The 20229-nt window shown below is 50.8% G+C and overlaps 1 pseudogene; it reads right to left on the bottom strand.

The window, feature by feature from the left end:
- Positions 1-17638: 17638 nt before the first annotated feature.
- Positions 17639-18066, bottom strand: LOC121463086 (annotated as a pseudogene).
- Positions 18067-20229: the final 2163 nt, after the last annotated feature.

Genomic DNA, 20229 nt, shown 5'->3' with positions numbered 1-20229 from the left:
CTGGTGTTGAACTCTCCATCCTCCTGCCTCAGACTCCCAAGGCTGGATGGCAGACGTGCGTGAAAGCCATGTTCAGAAAGCAAGTACATCCAGGGTCCGTGCCAGCTCAGAGATCCACATATTGGCACCAGTGTCCAGAACCACCATCGGGACCTTCTGACATCTGCTCGCTGGGCGAAACAGCGTCGAGCTACAGACACTGCAGAGGACTGGAGAGAGGGCTCAGGGGCCAAGCCCGGCAACCTGAGACCCACGTGGCGGAAGGAAGAGAACCAACTCCCACAAGTTGTGCCTGGCCTCCACACGCACATTGTGGCACACACGTACCCTCTCACATACATCAAATAAATAAATAGATGTAAACAACAACAAAGCCCTGTGAGTTCGAGACCAGCCTGGTCTACAAGAGCTAGTTCCAGGACAGGCTCCAAAACCACAGAGAAACTCTGTCTCGAAAAAAAAAAAAAAAAAAACCAAAAAAACAACAACAAAGCCCTGCCACGGATGTCCTTCTGTGTCTGTAGGAAAACAGATGGGCGAAGGCAGTGGGCAGCTGAGGGCATATTCCAGCTGAGCAGGACATTGGAGCAGCAGACAAAATAGCGTTAGGAACAGCATTTGGATCCAAGGGATTAGTCCGTGTGAAGGACTGGGACAGCAGGGAAGCGGGCATTTTGGAACGGGTGGCGCGGAGGGGGGGGTGGGGGGTGGGGGTGGGGTGATGGAATCAGGGCCTTGTGTGTTCTTTTCCAGCTCTGCCTGTGCGCACTCTTGGTCAGAGCACAGCCCTCCCCGGACACTCTGAACGCATTTGCTAGGAAGGGTCAGCTAGGTGAAGATCTGGGTCTTGCCCTGGGAGCCTCAAGGCCTTCAGGCTTCCCCTAAGGGCTCCAGAATACAGGAAATTCCAGACCCCTTGATGCTGTCCGGAGGAACCCAGACTAGTATAAAATTATACATAGCAGCATGAATGTGCTCTGGAACCTGAATTCTTTATCTAGTGGAGACAGGGTACCTGCCTGCCCCCTCTCCCCCACCTACCCGCTGCCAACTTCAAGCCTCAACTCAAGAAAACCAAACTATCCCCAGGACAAGTGGTCCCTCCGGGGTGTCTTGAATTGAAAGAAAGAGTCACCCACCATCCTGGAGGAAGAAGCTTGTATCTCTGCTCTCTGACCCCGCGTCAACAACTTGGGTTCTCTGTAAACCCTTTGGGTTCTCTGTAAAGTCCAACTCGAGGCCGTTATCTGCCATCCACGGCAGGTGGAGGGTGGGTGGGTTAAGGATCTAGCTAGCTCTTCCCAGACATGCCAACCTGTGTCAACGTGGGGTGGCTGGGAAAAATACCAGAAACACACAGTTGGGTTAGGAAGGGGCTTCATCACAGTAGACACTGGCCTGTGCCCTGTGCCCGTGGGTCTTGAGTCAAGGGGTCAGGGATGGGGGACTTCTGTGAGGACTCCTGGAAGAACTGAGATGGAAAAGGGGTCACATGGAGCCAGAGCTGAAGCTTGTGGCGGTCACCCAGTCTTCTTGTCACCCCAGTTCCTGTAGAGGCCAAGGCAGGAGGATTGCAAACCTGTTCCTGGTCTGAGCAGCCCCAGTGAGAGCCTGTGTCAAAGTAAAAACATCAAGGCATGGTGATATACCGCAGTCCTGACACTTGGAAGGCAGAGGCTAGAGAGTCAGGAGTTCAAGGCCAGACTGGACTACATGAGCTCCCACCTCAAAAAAAAAAAAAAAAACAAACAAACAAACAAAAAAACTAAATTAAAAGTAAAAAGAAGGTCTGGCAATATGGCTCAGTGAGTAAGGTGATTGCTGTCAAGTCAGACGGCCTGAGTTCCCTGGGAACACAGTGGAAGGAGCAAACCAGTCCTCACAGCCTGTCGTTCACTCCACCCCCGACACACACACACTGGATAAAAATGTAATAAAACATTTTAAAAGGAGATCATTACAATAGTGTCAGAAACAGTGACTGAGTTGCGCAGGCTTTGCTTTCTGTTTATTGAATTTACTTCATATTTGGTGTGTGATTTCTGTGCGAATCTGTGTGTACAGGTGTGTACAGGTGCGTAGAGGTGCACCCACTGATGGGCACACACAACGCCTGGTGTCCTCCGATGCCACTCCCCACCGTAGCCCCAGGAGGCAGGTTCTCTCACTGAAGCTGGAGATAAGCTGGCAACCAGCAAGCCCCAGCCATCCTCCTGCCTCGGCCCTGGGATGGCAAGCACATGGCCATGCCTGAACTTCTCCATGGCTGCGGGGCCGGGAGGCTGAACTCAGGTCTTCAAGTTTGCGCAGCAAATGCTCTTACCCACTGGGGCCACCTCCACACTGAGCCTCTTTTCCCACCACAAGATCTCCTGAGTCCTTGACTTTACTTAGTTTTTGAAACGGGGTCTTAGGCGCCTGTGGGTGGGGCAGTCAGGGAGCCTTTCGGAACAATTCTTGAACAAGGCCCCCAAGAGGGATCTGCTGGTGCAGGCCCCGGGGTGTAATGATGCCCCAGGCCGGTCTGTTCATGGAAGATGGGCAGAGGGGCCATAACAAAGCCAAGCTGTGACCTGGGAGACCCTCGGAACCTGGTGGCTCCAAGGAGGGTCCTTCCTGGGTCCCCGCTCCAGCAGCTACCAATAAGGAAACCACGCAGGGGGCATGCCAGGTGCCAGGCTGGCAGACAGACAGACAGGAAGTGGCTTCTCAGGTAGACAGGTATCGAATGCGGAAACCCCAGGAGGCCCTGTGCTGTGGGCGGACAGGGACTTGGGTCGGATCCCACATCTAAGAGGCAGTTAGTTCCTGGTACCTGCCTGGCTGACAGCCAGGGCTGTGGGAGTCCCCCTCGGGGGTCACATTATCTCTGTCTCAGTGACTGGTAGCTCCCTACCTCGCTCCCTCAACCGCCTTAGTGCTCCTGCCAGAGAGCTGGGAGCATTTGAGAGAGCGAGAGAGACAAAGAGAGAAGATAAAGAGACAGAGACACAAAGAGACATAGAGGCAGTTGCTTCAGTATTGTTGGCTAAGACTTCTTTCTTTTGTTTTTGTTTTTGTTTTTAGAGTGGGTTAGGGTTCAAGACAGGGTTTCTCTGTGTAGCTCTGGCTGCCCTGGAACTCACTCTGTAGACCATGCTGGCCTCGAACTTAGGGATTCACCTGCTTCTGCCTCCGAGTGCTGGGATGAAGGCGTGCGCAGCCGCCGCCTGACTCTGCTAAAACTCTTTGGAGCACACATGCTGTACCAGAACCGGGTGTGACTTGATGGCTTCTCTAATGTTCATGCCTAGACTGCGTGCTACAACACTTAGACTTTTAGTTTGTCTTCTGTGTTTTGAGACAGAGACTCAAATAGCCCAGGCTGGCCTCGGCTGGTTTGCAGCTGAGGAAGAACTCCTCTTGCCTCCACATCTCAGGTGCTGGGGTGGCAGGTGTGAGCCACAAGGCTTGGTCTATGTAGTGCTAGGGATGGCACCCACGGCCTCACGCCTGCTAGGCAAGCACTCTGCCACTACAGCTGCAGCCTATGTTCTTTCTCCTTGAAAACACTGCCTTATTTTATCTGTGGGTGGAGGACTCTCATACGGACCTCTTATTCTGCTCCCCAAATTGCCTCAGGTCAGGGCCACTGGGAAGCTCAGCCTCTTCCTTCCCCAGGACCTTGGCACGAACAGATCCCTCGGTCCAGATCCCTCCTGCTACTCCTGCTGCTTCAGGAGGCCTGGAAAAGGCCTAGCCGCTAAAGCAATTGCCTCCCAAACGTAAGGCGCTGAGTTCGGATCCCCCTCCCCCACACAGATGCTGGGCAGTGGTACAGTCCTCCTGCCATCCGGTGCATGGGGAAGACACGAGACTGGAGCAAGCTGGCAGCCAGAGCAACGGAACGGGAGTCCTATGCGGGGTGAGACGCCCTGGCTCAATTTGTAAGGTGGAGAGCAGCTAAGGAGAAGCCTGACGTCAACCCCTAATCTGCACATGTGTGCACATGTCCTCCCCCAACACATACGGTACCTACACACATTAGTACACACCACACACCATACAAAACAATGCCTCCCGTGGGACTGGAGAGATAGCTTGTAGTTAATTAAGAGCACTGAACACTTTCAGAGGACTGAGGTTAGATTCCTGGGTCCTACAGGGTGGCTCTCGACTATCTGTAACTCCAGTTCCAGGGGACCCAACACCTGCTCTGGCCTCTGCACGGACCAGGCATGCATGGTCCAAATAATAAAATAAAATTTAAATATCCTATCCATAAAGTCCCTGTGGTCTCCCCATGGACTTAAGCACCCCAGCTGCTCGGCTGCCCTGTTGATGTACAGGGACCCATCAAAGTGCAAGTCCCTCTCACTCACAGTGTGTCCTGTGGACACATATGGTTCAATGACAGAGAGGCTAAGAAGAGGAGACACGGGGGGGGGGGTGTAGAGAGCGGGGAGGGGACACAGACACTTCCTGTCAAAGTCTAAAGTTATTCTTCAGAGAACAGATTCCAGGGCTGTGGGTGCAGCACAGCAGAGAGCCCCTGCCAGGCTGAAGGTCCTGGGCTCTGACCTCAGGCCTCAGGAAACAGAAGTGAACTAGGGCCAGCACTCAGGAGGCAGAGGCAGGTGGATCTCTGAGTTTGAGACCAGCCTGGTCTATGTAGTAAATTTCAAAACAGCCAGGGTCATATAGTGAGATCTTGTCTCAAAAGAAAAGAAATTAAAGCCTGGCGGTGGTGGCACACGCCTTTAATCCTAGCACTCGGGAGGCAGAGGCAGGCGGATCTCCGTGAGTTCGAGGCCAGCCTGGTCTAGACTAAGAGCTATGGAGAAACCCTGTCTCAAAAATCAAAAAAACAAAAAAAAAGATAAGAAATTAATAAAAAACCAGTACAAACAACAAAAACATGAGGAATAATTGAGGAAAACAGCCAGCATCAACCTCTGGCCACCATACACCATACATGCGTGAGGGCACATATGCACGCTCATGCATGGGCGTGTATATACACACACACCATACATACACACGTATACCCCATGCAAACACACACACACCATGCACACACACACACCCCATACAGACACATACACCTCCACATACCCACACCCAGCATAAGAGACACACACATGTACACACACCATACAGACACATACAGACGCACACACACACCATACAGACACCCACACACGCACCCACACACACATGCTCCTCCCCTTCTCCCCCACTTCTTTTCCCTGTTCTCCATTTTCCTTCCTCCCCGTTCTGTCTTCTAAGCCGACTTTAGCCCTGCCTGGAGGCACACACTGTCATCTCCGTGTGACTGAGACAAGAGGCTGAGCAGGTATTTGAGACCTTCACAAATACCAACCATGGGGGGTGTCCAGCAGTAAAGGGGCTTGCTGGTGGAAGAGAACTGACCTCATGCCTCCTGTCCCCTGCCCTCCACAGACCCTGTGGGGTGTGAGGAGTGCACATCCCACCCTCAAATCCAGTGCTTTCTTTTCCTTTCTTCTTTCTTTCTTTCTTTCTTTCTTTTTGTTTGTTTTTTGAGACAGGGTTTCACTGTTTAGTCCTGGCTGTCCTGGAACTCACTTTGTAGACCAGGCTGGCCTTGAACTCACAGAGATCTGCCTGCCTCTGCCTCTGCCTTCAGAGGATTGGGATTAATGGCGTGTGCCATTATCACCGGACGTGAATCACCACTATCCAGCCCAATAAATATTTTTAAATCTTTTTAAAAAGCAAACAACAGGCTGGGTGATGCGCATGCCTTTAATCCCAGCACTTGAGAGGCAGAGGCAGGTGTACGAGCATGCGGTAAATTTGGAAAGCCACAGGTGACATCAACAGAACCTTTTGATGTTCAGAGAGTGTCAGGAAACATGGCGACCTCACCAACCTCAGACACAGGTGCAGGTGCCCAGGTCAAACGACACAGAACCCTTATGTACCCTCTGGTGCCTATCTGCCATCTCACTGTCCCCACACCCTCGTCTTTCTCAACTTCCCCTCTGAACCACTTCCCTCCCTGATGCCCACGCCAGGAGGAGGCTGCCGGGCGCCCTCCTCCAGGGCCTTGCTTCATGCTGGACTCACCCCAAGTCTGTCCAATGCAAAGCAGGGACGATGCGAGGCAGCAGGGACCAGGGTGTCCTCACATCTCTGGGCGCAGGAAAAACCACATATCCAATGCAGAAAATATGTAGCAAGTCTGTGACTGAAATGGACACCGAAAACTCACTATGCTTACACGGGGATGTTAAAGCTGACGTCACGAAGCCTTCCTCGGCTACGCTCTGCTTTCTTTTATTTATCTTTTTACACTATGTTCATTTATTTATTTTTGTGTCTATGAGTATGTGTGAAGGTCAGAGGACAACTGATAAGAGCTGGTTCTTTCCTTGTCCCATGTGGGCTTCTAGCAACCAAACACAGGTCTTCAGGAGCTAGTTATGTGAGTTCGGTAAAGTCTTCAAGACGGTATTTACCTCTGTGTTGCTTGCTAAGACAGTGAAGTTGGACTGGTCAGAAGTCTCAGTGGGTAAGAAGGGTGCTTGCCAACAAGCTCGAGGACCTGAGTTTGATTCCCCAGGACCCACATAGGAAACGGAGAGAACTGAGCCGCACAAGTTGTCCCCTGGTGTCCATGCACAGTGAGTGACCTATGCACACTCCTCTACCCCTCGTCTGAGAATTGAACATCCCAAATCCAAACCACTTCCCAGGCGCAGAACCTGTAGAACTCTTGTACCATTTCCTAGGAGAGTGGCTCAGAGAGGTCTGGGGACTCGCCTGCTGTCACTCAGTGCTGAGCGGCTGAGCTGGGTCAGAACGCTCTGTACGCTGAAGCAGGGCTTCCAACCGAATGGCCATTGGCTGTGGAGGCGGCTTCATCAGGATCGTGCTGGCTGACAAGCGTGAGGACCCGAATTCTGATCCCCCAGAACCCGTGTGGAAAAGACAGTTGTGACAGCCAGTATCTGCAATCCCACTGCTGGGGACAGGGAGACCAGAGGATGCCAGGCGCTCACTGGACGGCAGGTCTAGGAGAATCATCATCGCCAGGCTTAGAGAGAGTTCCTGAGGAAGACACCGGAAGCTGACCCATGCAAACACGCAGGCACAAGCCCAAGACCTTCTGGCCCCTCCCCCACCTGCTCCCCCCCCCCCCCCAAGAGTTTATTGTTGCAGCACAGGGTAGCTACACATTCACAATCCTCCTGCTTCAGCATCTTGTGAGGGACTGGCTTGTAGCATGAAGCCTCACTCCTGGCCAGGAGGAGCAGGACAGAAACCATCTCCCTCCCCCTGGACCCCACACCTCTGTTGATGTGGCAGAAATTCTCTGTGCCCGCCCCTCCCAGCCTGCTGAGTCATATCAGGCCAACGGAACACAGACCTCTGTTCTCATTGCTGCTGATCCTGCGAAACCTCGCCCACCTGGGCCTGGACACTTCCTCCCCCTGAGGTGTGTGTGTGGGGGGGGGGGCTGAAATTACTGATCTTTGTGGGTTTGGGGGTTACTCTGCACTTCATAAAACTCACCGGTTTATTTTTAAAGAAATAGTTATTTAGGTACTGGAGAGATGGGTTAGTGGTTAAGAGCACTGGCTGTTCTTCCAGAGGACCTGAGTTCAATTCCCAGCAACCACATGGCAGCTGATAAACTGCCTGGAACCCTATGTTCAGGGGATCTGACACCTTCACACAGGCATACATGCATGCAGAGCGCCAATGCACATAAAATAAAAATAAGTAAATCATTGAAAAATATGTCTCTTCCTAGTTAATCTTAAATACGAAGAATAAAATGAAGAAAATGTTTAAAATGAAATATTTTTTTAGTGTGTATGATATGTGAGGGGGTCATTTGTGCCACAGCTGGTGTGGAGGTCAGAGGGCAACTTGTAGGAGTCCTCTCCCATCGTGGCAGCTCCAGGGTATCAGGTTTGGGGACAAACACCCCCTGAGCCATCTCAGCGGTCCAAAAACTTCATAATTTTACAAAATGTGATCCAGGATGTTCTAGTGTTCACCATGTCTTGCAAACTTGAGGGAGAGACGTGGTTAGTTGTCCTCGTCAACTTAGACCATGAAACCCAGTAAGGACAAGTTCGACAGAACCTCCATATACAAGCTGCCCATGCATGCCTCCACATTGCCAGGACATGCATTTCAATTCATTTTCATGTCTTGCAAAACCCTTCTCTGTGTATTCCAAAACACTCTACACTCTAAAGAAACCCCATCCCGCTGGGCGGTGGTGATGCAACACCTTTAATCCCAGCATTCAGGAGGCAGAGGTAGGAGGATCTCTGCAAGTTTGAGGCCAGCTTGGTTAATAGAGTGAGTTCCAGGATCAGGATAAGCTCCGAAGCTACAGAGAAATCCTGTCTCGGAAAAAGAAAAAGAAAAGAAAAAAGAAAACCCTATCCCTAGGCCTGGGGTCATGGCTGAGTTGGTCAAGTACCTACCATGTATACTGGTTGGTTTTTTTGTTGTTGTTTTGTTTTGTTTTGTTTTTGATTTTTGAGACAGGGTTTCTCATAGCTTTTTTTGGTTCCTGTCCTGGAACTAGCTCTTGTAGACCAGGCTGGCCTCGAACTCACAGAGATCCGCCTGCCTCTGCCTCTGGAGTGCTGGAATTAAAAGCGTGCGCCACCACCGCCTGGCTATTGGTTGGTTTTTGGATGACAAACCTGGGACAAAGGGATGTTGTGGAATATTCCTTTACACTGTATGAAAATGTATCACTGTGTTGGTTTAATAAAAAGCTAAATGGCCAATAGCAAGGCAGGAATTTCAGGGCAGAGAAAATGCTTGGGAGAAGTAGGGTGGAGAAGTCAGACAGCCACAGAACAAGTTGGACACAAAAAACAGACTAAAGTAAAAGCTACATGGTAGAACAGAGATTAATTTCTTTAAAAAATGGGTTAATTTGGGGCTGGAGAGATGGCTCAGCGGTTAAGAGCACTGACTGCTCTTCCAGAGGGACCCGGGTTCAATTCCCAGCACCCACATGGTAGCTCACAACTGTCTGAAAATGCAGTTCCACGAGATCTGACACCTTCACACCAATGCACAGAAAATAAAAAGTTAAATAAATAATTAAAAAAATGGGTTAATTTAAGTTATAAGAGCTGGAAACAAGCCTAAGCTATCAGCCAAGTTTTCATAATAATAAGAAGTCTCCATGTGGTATTTGGGAATCAGCAGGTATGATAGAAAAAGTTGAGCTACAGAGGGAATCTTAAGTGAGAGAAAGCCTTGTCAGACTGGGAGGCATTTCTTTTTCTTTTTTCAAGACAGGGTTTCTCTGTGTAGCCTTGGTTGCTCTGGAATTCACTCTGTAGACCAGGCTGGCCTCAAACTGACAAAGATCCTCCTGCCTCTGCCTCTCAAGTGCTGGGATTAAAGGCGTGAACTACCACACTTGGTTCTGGGACATTTTCTTTATGATGTGGGAGGGCCCAGCCCACCATGGGTAGGTGGTCTTGTCCATTTAAGAAAGAGTGAGCGAGCCATGAGGAGCAAGCCAGAAAGCGGTACCCCTCCATGAATGGTGCCCCTGTTCCTACTCCTGCTTGAGTCCCTGCCCTGACTGCCCTCAGTGGTGGAGTTACTTAGAAGCCAAACCCATCCTTTCCTTCCCAAGTCGCTTCTGGTCAGTGTTTTGTCACAGCAACACAGGCCCCAACTAAGACACATGGAAGATGAGGAACTAACTTCAAATTCCCAGTACCCACAGATAAAGCTGGGTGTGGTGACCCGGGCCTGTAACCACATTGCTGAAGGCAGCAGGAGAACCCTGGAGGTCACTGGCCAGTCAGCCTGGCCAAACCGCGCTCTGGGTTTAGTGGGAAGCCCTTGTTCCTCCAAAAAGGTGGAGGGTGAATATAGAAGACAACTGAGGTCAACCTCTGGCATATGTGTTCATACCTGCAAATGCACACATCCATACACCCAAGCACACACGCACACACATGCATGCATACACATGTGCCCCTTCCCCTCGGCAATCACACACACAAGCACACGCTCACACACACAAGCACACACACCTTCTTCTCAGCAGTCACACACACAATCACACACACACAAGCACACACACTCACACACACCTTCCCCTCAGCAGTCACACACACACAAGCACACACTCACACACACAAGCACACACACACCTTCCCCTCGGCAGTCACACACACACACACACTCACACACACCTTCCCCTCAGCAGTCACACACAAGCACACACACGCGCACCTTCCCCGCAGCAGTCACACACACACACAAGCACACACACGCGCACCTTCCCCGCAGCAATCACTTCCATGCCCTCCCCACCCCGCCAGCCCTTTACTCCCTTCCCGTCTCTGTGGACCGGTCTGTTGTGAGCATTCCATTCGCATCTCTGGTCACATAGTGGGGCCTCTCTCACTCAGTCTCGGCTCCACCTTTTGTTCCCCAGCCGGATAACACAACTGCGCCTCCAGTCCTGAGGCCGTCTGGTCCTGATAAACTCTCCATCAGGTGACAGTATCAGATGTGTTCAGTAGTCTTGTCTCCACAGTGCTCTGCAGAGCGCAAACGTCCATCCGGTGATGGTGGGGCTGCTGGGAGCTGCTCTCCACACGGCTGCACAGTCTCTGAAGAGGGTTGCACCCTGCAAAGACCCAAACCGGGGAGCAGTTTAAAGTAATTCAACCAGTGTCATGTCAGGCAACTTTGCATCATCCTCTGTACATGTGTGTGCTCCTGGGCATGGGCATGTGGGGGGTGTTTGAGTGAGTATGCACGTGTGTGATCACGCTTGTGCAAGTGTGCATGCGTGTACATGCGTGTACGTGTAGGTGTGCACGTGCACGTGTGTGTCTGTGAGTGTGTGTGGATACATGGAAGCCAGGGTTGACTTTGGGGACCCTCCTTGATTGTTCTCCAACCTTTGTTTAGTTTTGAGATAAGGTATCACAGTGCAGCCCTGGCTGACCTGGAACTCACCAATCTTACTATTTGAGCTAGGGTCTCACTGATCCTCGAGTTCACAGATTCAGCTAGACTGTCTGGTCAGCAAGCCTCCCCGGCACTGAGATTTCCAGTGCCTGTTATCTTGAGATCATTGTTGCATGACTGCTGGGGACTCCAACTCACATCCTCTGCTTGCACATCTGAGGCTCCGGCTCCATCACCTTTTCGAACAAGCACAATCCCATATACAATAAATAAATGTAACTGTTTTATCTATTTATTTATATTGGGTTTTCAAGACAGGGCTTCTCTGTGTAGCTCTGGCTGTCCTGGCACTCGCTATGTAGACCAGGCTGGCCTCGAACTCACAGAGATCATCCTGCCTCTGCCTTCCAAGTGCTGGGTTTAAAGGTGTACACCACCACAGCCCGGCTCTTCCTTCCTTTTTTTCTTTTTCTTTTTGAAACAAATTTAAAGCAGAGGCAGGCATGGTGTCATATGCCTTTATTCCCAGTACAATAATAAAAAACAACAACAAAGCAAATCTAGAACCCAAGTTGCAATCTTGCTGTCTTTGACCCATGTCCTTTTCCCTCCACCGTGAGCCTGGCTTTTGTGTATGACTTATGCACATTATCCAAGTGCGTGCACATGTGTGTGCTTGTGGAGACCAGAGGTCACCCCTGGGTTCCACCTTGTTTTTGAGACAGGATTCCTCACTGGCCTGGAGCGTGCTGGCCACCCAGGCTGGCCTGTCAGTGAGCCTCAGGAATCCTCCTGCCTCTGCCCCCAAGCTCTGGAGTTACATACACATACCATCGTGTGTAACTTTTATATAGGTACTGGGATTTGAACTCAGGTCCTCTCACTTGTGAAGTAGGTGTTATACCCACTAAGCCATCTCCCCAGCCCCACACCTTGCTTTTCTAATCATAACACCCAGTTCAGCTTCCAAGCATCTCCACACCAGCCTGGCCAACCAGCCTGTTCCTGCTGTAACTCCCCAGTCCCCAGGCAGCAGAGGTCCAGGCGGCTCACCCCACCTCCTGAGCTCAGGAAAGCGGGAGAGGCGTGGGGGAGTAGAGAGCCCTGAGTGGTGCTGCTAACTTCCAGGACGCTTTGAACCGGCACGACTTTAAATATTTTTGCTCTGAAAAACAGTCGGATAAACCTTCAAACGGGAGTAAGAAAGAACCTGTGTTTAGCACCCACGCCGGGCACAGAGCTGGCAGTCGGCCCGCTGGTGCTGGGCCGAGAGCAAGTGTGAGCTGGCGGTGAAATTCAAAAATACTGCTCCCGACAGCGAGCTCTGTCAGGCTGCTCGCCCTGTAATTTTTTCTTTTTTCCAAATAAAAGACAAAACTATTTTTGGCTCAAATTGAGGACTTCTGTGGCCACTGGGGCTCCAGGGAGGTCACCATGGAATGCCAGGCATGGCCCGCGCCCTGTGAGACTGGCAGTCACTGCTTGGGTTTGAGCTGAGAATCAATATCTCTCTCTGTCTCTCTCTCTCTGTCTCCCTCTGTCTCTCTCCATGTCTCTGTCTGTCTGTCTCTGTCTCTCTCTGTCTCTGTCTGTCTCTCTGTCTCTGTATCTCTATGTCTCTGTCTGTCTGTCTCTGTCTCTCTATGTCTCTGTCTGTCTCTATCCCTGTTTCTCTCTCTGTGTCTCTGTCTGTCTGTCTCTGTCTCTGTATCTCTGTCTGTTTGTCTTTCTCTCTGTCTCTCTCTCTATGTCTGTCTGTCTCTATCTCTGTTTCTCTCTGTCTGTCTGTCTGTCTCTCTCCCTCTCTCTACTTTTATTTATTAGTTTTATTGTTCTGTTGTTTTGAGGTAGGGTCTTGGACCCCTGCCTCTCCTGCCTCCCCTTCCCGATTATTGCTGGTGATGGGCATTCACCGCCACACCTTGTTGCCAGGTTGTGTTTGTTTGCGACTTTTGTGTGTGTAGATGTGAGGAGGGAATCTGTGTGTGATACATGTGTATCCGTGTGTTCTCATCCATGCACAGAGATCAGAACGGCTGTCCTCTTCTGCCTTATCCCCTTCGACAAGATCAGAAGCATGGATTTGGGCTGACTGCCAATTGCATTATTCTCCTGTCTCAGCTTCCCACTGTACTGAGGGTACAGACATTCACTATGAAGCCCTGCTCTTACACAGGTGGGGGCTGGGCACGGTGAACTTGGGTTCTCAACCTGGACAGTTCTTCCAACAGAGCTACCTCCCCAGCCCAGGGCTTTAGTTTTCTTGAGACAGTACTCACTGGCTGCGGAGCCCGGGGTGACCTTGAGCTTGTGGTAACCCTCCTGCCTGTTGCTCCAAAGTGCTAGAATCACATCTCCAAGTCCCCTTCACTGTTTGGCTTTGTCACTGGATTTTTTTTTAATAATTATTTTTTAGGTTTATTTATGTGTATGGGTGTTTTGTCTGCAGGTATGTCTGTGTATCACATGCTTGCCTGATGCCTGAAGAGGCCAGAAGAGGGCGTCAGATCTCCCGGAGCTGGAGTTACAGATGGTTATGAGCCACCCTGTAGGTGCTGAGAGTTGAACTTGGCACCTCAGCAAGAGCATCCTGTGCTTTTGACTGCAAGCCATCTCTCCGGCCCCCACTCAACTTTTTAATTAGATGCAATTTGCCCAGTCCAGACTGCTCACACTAACCCTTACCAAGAGGCCCGTGGGCTGTGGTGAGGCACGGTGCTGAGTGTGACGTGGCCCTCTGAGCCAACGCTGGCTTATTTGTGGAAGGTCTAAGGGAAAAAGAGAAAGAAGGACCCTTTGATGTTCCCCAAATGCAGCAGTGTGTATGTGTGTGTGCAGAGCTGTCCAGACTGTGGGCTTAGTCAGGCCCACAAAGGAATGTGGTGAGCTGGGCTGATGCCCCCCCACCACCTTTATTTTGAGGTAGGGTCTCACTACATAACCAACGCTGGTCTTGAACTCACAGAGATCCTTCTGCCCCTCCCTACTGGGTGCTGGATCACAGGTGTACCCTACCACGCACAACAGGGACAAAGCCCTCTTTTCTTTCTTTTTAAAATATTTTTTAATTAAAGCAGGGTCTTCTGTGCAAGGGTGAGGATCGGAGTCTGGATCCCCAGAACCACGTAAAAGCTGGGCAACCATTAAGTCTGCTCCTGAATTCCTGCCCGTAATCAGGAACTCAGGAGGCAGAAACAGGGCTGCCCATGACAAGCCGCTTCACTAGACCGGCTGAATGGGTGAGCTCTGCGTTCAGAGGGAGACCCTGCACTAGGAGATTAAGTGGAGGAACTGGAGAGATGGTGCCACAGTTACGAGCATTTGCTGTTCTTTCACAGGACCAGACAGAGTTCAGTTCTCAGGACCCATGTCAACTGGTTCATAGCCACCTGTACCAGCAGCTCCAGGACATCCACCGCCTTCTGCTGGCCTCCTCGGACACACACACACCCCGCCAAGGGAGAGGAGCCAAGCACAAAAGGCCCCCAAGTGCCCAGAACAGGTCAGCAGGTCAGTCCGTCAAGACAGGAACAGCTCAGAAGCCGCGGAGGACTAGGGCAGGGCTGGGAGAGACCATCGACAGGGACGGGCCCCTCTTGGAAATATGACAAACTGATGTCTCCCAGATGAAGAGTTTCATGTTCCTGGGTTTCAAATACCTGAGGTCCACAACATTTCAAAGACATCTAGTAGACAATTCCCGCTGGGTAGGCGGAGTTCAGTGAATAAACTGACCTGTTGCCACAAAGCCTGCATCTGTCCTGCATCTGACCCCGGGGACCACAGTAGAGAACTGACTTCCACTGGTTGTCTCTGACCTACACACACACACACACACACACACACACACACACACACACGAGAGAGAGAGAGAGAGAGAGAGAGAGAGAGAGAGATCCAGAAATAAACAATCTTTATATATATATATATATTTTATTTATTAGATTTTTTTTAAAAAAATACCAATCCAAATTCCCATTCCCTCCACACACCCTTCTACCCCACCCACCTCCAATCCTAAGAGAGAGTAAGGCACCCTGCCCTGTGGAAGGTCCAAGGCTCTCCCCACTACATCTAGGCTGAGCAAGGTATACATCCAAAGAGAATAGGATCCCAAAAAGCCAGTACATGCAGCAGAGATAAATCCCAGTGTCAATACCAGTGGCCCCAGTCTACCCCAGTCATGCATCTGTCAACCACATTCAGAGGGACTAGCTTGGTCCTATGCTGGTTCCTTCCCAGTCCGGCTGGAGTTGGTGAGCTCCCGTTAGCTCAGGTAAACTGCTTCAGTGGATGAACCCCTCATGGTCTTGACCTCTTTGCTCATATTCTCATTCCTTCTACTCTTCAACTGGACCTTGGGAGCTCAGTCCAATGTTCTGATGTGATTCTCTGCCTCTGTTTCCATCTGTTGTTGGACAAAGGCTCTATGGTGATATTTAAGATAATCATCTGTCTGACTACAGGGCAATGCCAGTTCAGACACCCTCTCCACTATTGCCTAGGGTCTTAGCTGGGGCCATCCTTGTGGATTCCTGGGAATTTCTCTAGAGCCAGGCTTCTTGCCAACCCCATAATGGCTCCCCCAGTCAAGATATCTCTCTCTTTGTTTTCATATCTGTCCTCCCTCCATCTCGACTGTTCCATTCCCTCAAGTTCTCCTCGACCCTCCCCTTCTCCCCTCAACCTTACATTTCAATACAACTTTTGAACCTCCTCCCTAGTCGGCCCATACTCACACTGGCTGAAGAGTATAAACAGAGGGTGCACACGTATGGGCCCCACCCCCACCTCTGTACCCCACCTCTGAGGAATCGCCGTGTGTGGTGGTGTGTCCCTGACTGTCATCCCAGTCTTCGGGAGACTGAGGCACAAGGATCTGGAGCTGAAGGTCATCCCTGATCTGTAGTGCCCAGTCTCCCCCTTTACCACAACACCGAGGGCATGAATTACTCACCCAGTAAACAAATCCCTAAACTGAGATTTGATGAGAGAGACCAGGAATATGTCCCGCTATTCTTTCCCCAGAGGCTCTCTAAGCAAAGAAATGACAGGCTCCAGGACCCCAAATAGCTCTATTCCCCTCTCCGGCTTCAGAAGTGACCACTGAGCCCATCTGCCTGTGGTTGGGTCTCCACAAGCTGTGGTCAGTAAATGAGAGAATCAAATCCTGCTGCCGGCAACCATGAACTTCAGAGAGAGCTGGGTGGTTTGGTCCTGGATGAGAGCGTGGCTGTGTCTGCCCACCATAGAGAAAGACCTCTGTCAGCATCTGGTGAGGACTTTGAGCAGGGGGCAGTGTGTCCTGTCATGGAACTTACTATGGTGGGGAGCTGGGAGGGAGGAGTAGGAGCTCTGAGGAGGAGTCCACAGACTGCCAGTGACAGCCTGGGGATCTTAGGATGTCCCCCAAGTGTAGCCTATTTGTGGGTCTGGCTCCAAGGTCACCTCTTCCAGGAAGGCCCTGGGAATGTGTCCTATCTGCTGTCTCACAGATCCTCCTCAGGTCTGGAAGGGATCCGAATAGTCTCCGTCCTGGGGGCTCCGCCTGTCTTTTCAGAGAAGAGATGGCAGTAAGGACACTAAGCTGTCACAAAGAAAGGGCTTTGTAGAAAACAGAAGGACATTTAAAGGAGTCCTTCCCAGTGGCCGAGGCCCAGGGGTCGAGTCCCTGCCTAGATTCCCCAGTGAGGGGCTGGGGGCGTGGCTCAGGGTGGAGCCCTTGCCTAGAATCCCCAGTGAGAGGCTGAGGGTGTGGCTCAGGGTGGAGCCCCTGACTAGACCCACCCCCCCTCCGTGAGGGGCTGGGAGCGTGGCTCAGGGGTGGAGCTCTGCCTAGAGTCCCCAGTGAGGGGCTGGGAGTGCGGCTAAGGTGTACAAGACCCTGGCTTCTATGCCTAGCACAACAACAACAACAAAGAATCGTGTAAAGACCTGTGGTTCCACTGCTTGAGCTGTGAATGCACAGTTGATGTCCCAGCTACTGTACGAGCCCAGATTCTGTCCCCATTTGTCTGTTGTCTTGACAAGGGACTGTGTCAATTTCTTCCTCTCCTCCTACCAAACCAGGAAGGCATTCTCTCCTCTAGCCCTGGGAAAGCTCTGGGGATGTCTTCTGTTGTTGGAACACACTGGTGTCTGGCTCCTGACTAACACCTTACAGTGCACTGGACACCTGCCCCAACAGACAGCCATTTGATCCAGCTCTGAAGAAGGCCAGAGGTACTTGAGAAGATTCTGAGCATGACACTAAGCAGCCCTGTCACTTTATGATTTAATATTTGATTCCAGCCTTGCATGGGAGCACAAACCCAGTGCCAGCACTTGGGAAGAAGCAGGTAAGGCACTCCTTACCAAAACTCCCGAGCATGACACCCAGGTTCAGGAGATCCTGGCGTCCAGCAGGAGGGAAGTGACGGGGCACGTTCTATACACACACACCTACACACATATCAGCACATGTACATTCGTGCAAATATGATCAAGTCAGGCAAGATGCCAGCATGCATGGGGAGGGATCCAAAGGGCTAACCCCCTGTGGGAGGGGCTATGGGTGATTGACAGCTGCTTAGAGAAGGAGAGTCCCTCTCCTATTGGGAAATGGCCCTAATGGATGGTGGATGGACCCCTGTGCATGTGGGAAGCACTAATTTTGAACTCAGGGGTTATTAGTTTTTTTTGTTTTTTGTTTTTTTTTTTACCATCATACAAAAAAGGACTTTATTTTGGGAAATCAATTTCTAATTTATGGCAAGTTTTACTTTCAGAAATAAACCCACAGAACAACACATTCTAGTTCACCCTTAAAGACTGGCATGCTGAGCAAGGAATGTTCTTATTCTTTGTAGGAGTTCCTTCTTTACTCTGTCAGGTACCAGGGCTCTGCCTTTTGGAGTGATTTCAGCCACCAAGTCATCAACAGTAACGTGTCTAGTCCTTTTTCTTTAATTATCTTTACAGTGTGCCTTCAACTGATCCTTCCAGCCGCACTCGATTAATTTAGCTCGCAGCAACTCTTTGAGGCGTTCTCTCTCTCCAGTTTCTATTAACTTTTGGTTAATCGCTGCTCTCATCTGCGCATCTTTGTTCATCTTGCTAACCACACTCTTCGGCTGCCCGGACTTAGACTCAGGGGTTATTAGTAATGAATCAATAAATATATGACATGAAGCTGAGAAGGAGACTTGGTGGGAGCAGAAGGGGCATGGCTATGATCAATGTATGTGGGAAAAGTGCATGTGACTTTATAATATAATACAAAAATTGTTGTCTTCCAAAAAGGAATTAATCAGAACCCTTAGTCCCCCAGCACTCGGGAGGCAGAGGCAAGGGAATCTCTGTGAGTTTGAGGCCAGCCTGGTCTACATAGCGAGTTTAAGGACAGCCAGGGGAACAGAGTAGAGACCCTGTCTCAAAGAAAAAGAAAAAATAGTGCCGGGCGGTGGTGGCGCACACCTTCAATCCCAGCACTCGGGAGGCAGAGGCAGGCGGATCTCTGTAAGTTCAAGGGCAGCCTGGTCTACAAGAGCTCGTTCCCGGATAGGCTCCAAAGCTACAGAGAAACCCTGTCTTGAAAAACCAAAAAAAGAAAAAAGAAAAAGAAAGAAGAAAGCAAAAAAAGTTAAACAAAGTAATAAAAGCCAAGACGGAGGTGCTCGGTGCAGGAAGCAGCCCCAGGAGCCACATGTGGAGCCTTTCTTGTTGGCAAATGAGAAAATGGAGCTCCTAGCAGACTCATGACTGTCCCAGTCTCGTCAAATGTTCAAGGTGAGTGTGGGCTCCCACCCTGAGGCTGCCTAAGTCCTCATGAATGGGACCCCTAGCATGGGGTCCCCTTTATAGCCACCAGCACCCAGGTAAGCTCCTGGCTCCTCTGTTTTCCTTGTTTGTGTGCACACACGTGTGTGGCCCCGGCCAACCCCGAGTACTTACTAATAACCCCGAGTCCCTGTGGGTCCTGACAGAGTATCTCAGTGGGACCAGGTCGGCTCTTCAGTGAGGCCCAGGGACCCTCCTAGCTTTTTTACCTAGGTGTGGGGAATTGAACTCAGGTCCTCAGGCTGCATGAGAAGCACTTTACAGACTGAGCCCTCCCTCAGCCCCTGCTTCTTTATTTTTTGAGACAGGGTTTAAAGTTCCAGCCAGCCTGGAACCTGCGATTCTCCTGCCTCAGCCTCCTGAGCACCAAGATTGCAGGACCACACCACCACCATCATGGCTGGCTTCTCTGGTCTTTTCTGACATCAGTTCTGGCCAGCAGCAGTTCCAGACATTTGTAGCTACCCTCTGAATGGGGTTTAGTGGACCCCAGAGACCTTTGTCAGCGGCAGCTGCTCGGCAGTGCTCAGGACTTTTGCGATCGTCACATCTGATAGTACTGCATCTGGTAAGCGGGTCTGAGGCCACTGCTCCGTGTGCAGCCTGAGGAAGGGGGAGCAAGACCAAAGAGCCCCAGGAAACTGGGACCCGGATGTGAATTCAGGCTTTATTCTGAGGGCACCAGGGAGCCCTGAAAGATACAAGACAGACCTAGGAGGGTCTGTGTGATAAGACAGTCAACTCTCAGGCCAAGATCGCGGAGCCCAGACATGATCCTCATCCAGGCCCTGAAGACCCTGCCAGGGCTGCGAAGTTCAAGGGCCAGAACCACAGATTAGTAAATGCCAGGGGCTGGGAAGGGGGAGAAGAGGAAGTGGCTAGTGGGACCGGGGATTCCTTTAGGGGGTGAGAAAACTATGCTGTAGCTGGCCAGATGGGAGCAATACTGAGCATGTCAGAAAGAATAGCACCACAGACTTTAAATATTCCGTTACATTTCTTTATTATTTTAGTGTGTGCATGTACGTGTGTGCCACGTACGGGTCAGAGGACAGCTTGCAGGAATCAGTTCTTTCCTTCTACCATGTGGGTCTCGGGAATCAAACTTGGGTCATCGGGCTTGGGGGCAAGCTCCATTATCCATTGAGCCATCTCGCTGGCCCAGTGCCAGGGACTTTATAATGGCCTATTTGACTTTCTGTGAATTGAACCTCAGTAAAAGTAAATGAATCAAAACAGAACATTAAAAAAGAAACCCAGCAAGGCATTTTTCTACGATTTTTGGAGGGAGGGGTTGTGTCTGGGGACTTGGGCCCAGCTCGGCGAGCTGACATCTAAACTGTGTAGAGCTGGCAGGAGCACAAGCTAAAGGGTTTGAAAAGGGGCCAGGTTCTTGGTTTTTTTTTTTCCCCTTTGGAGCCGCGCAGACTCCAAGCTGCCGTTCTCAGCCGTCCCGGGGCCTCGTGT

The sequence above is a fragment of the Microtus oregoni genome, unplaced genomic scaffold (assembly GCF_018167655.1).
Source record: "Microtus oregoni isolate MIOR12 unplaced genomic scaffold, Mior012 000025F_ref0000491, whole genome shotgun sequence".
Taxonomy (NCBI): Eukaryota; Metazoa; Chordata; class Mammalia; order Rodentia; family Cricetidae; genus Microtus; species Microtus oregoni.
The sequence above is the reverse complement of the archived record's forward strand: the minus strand, read 5'-3'. Positions and strand labels throughout refer to the sequence as shown.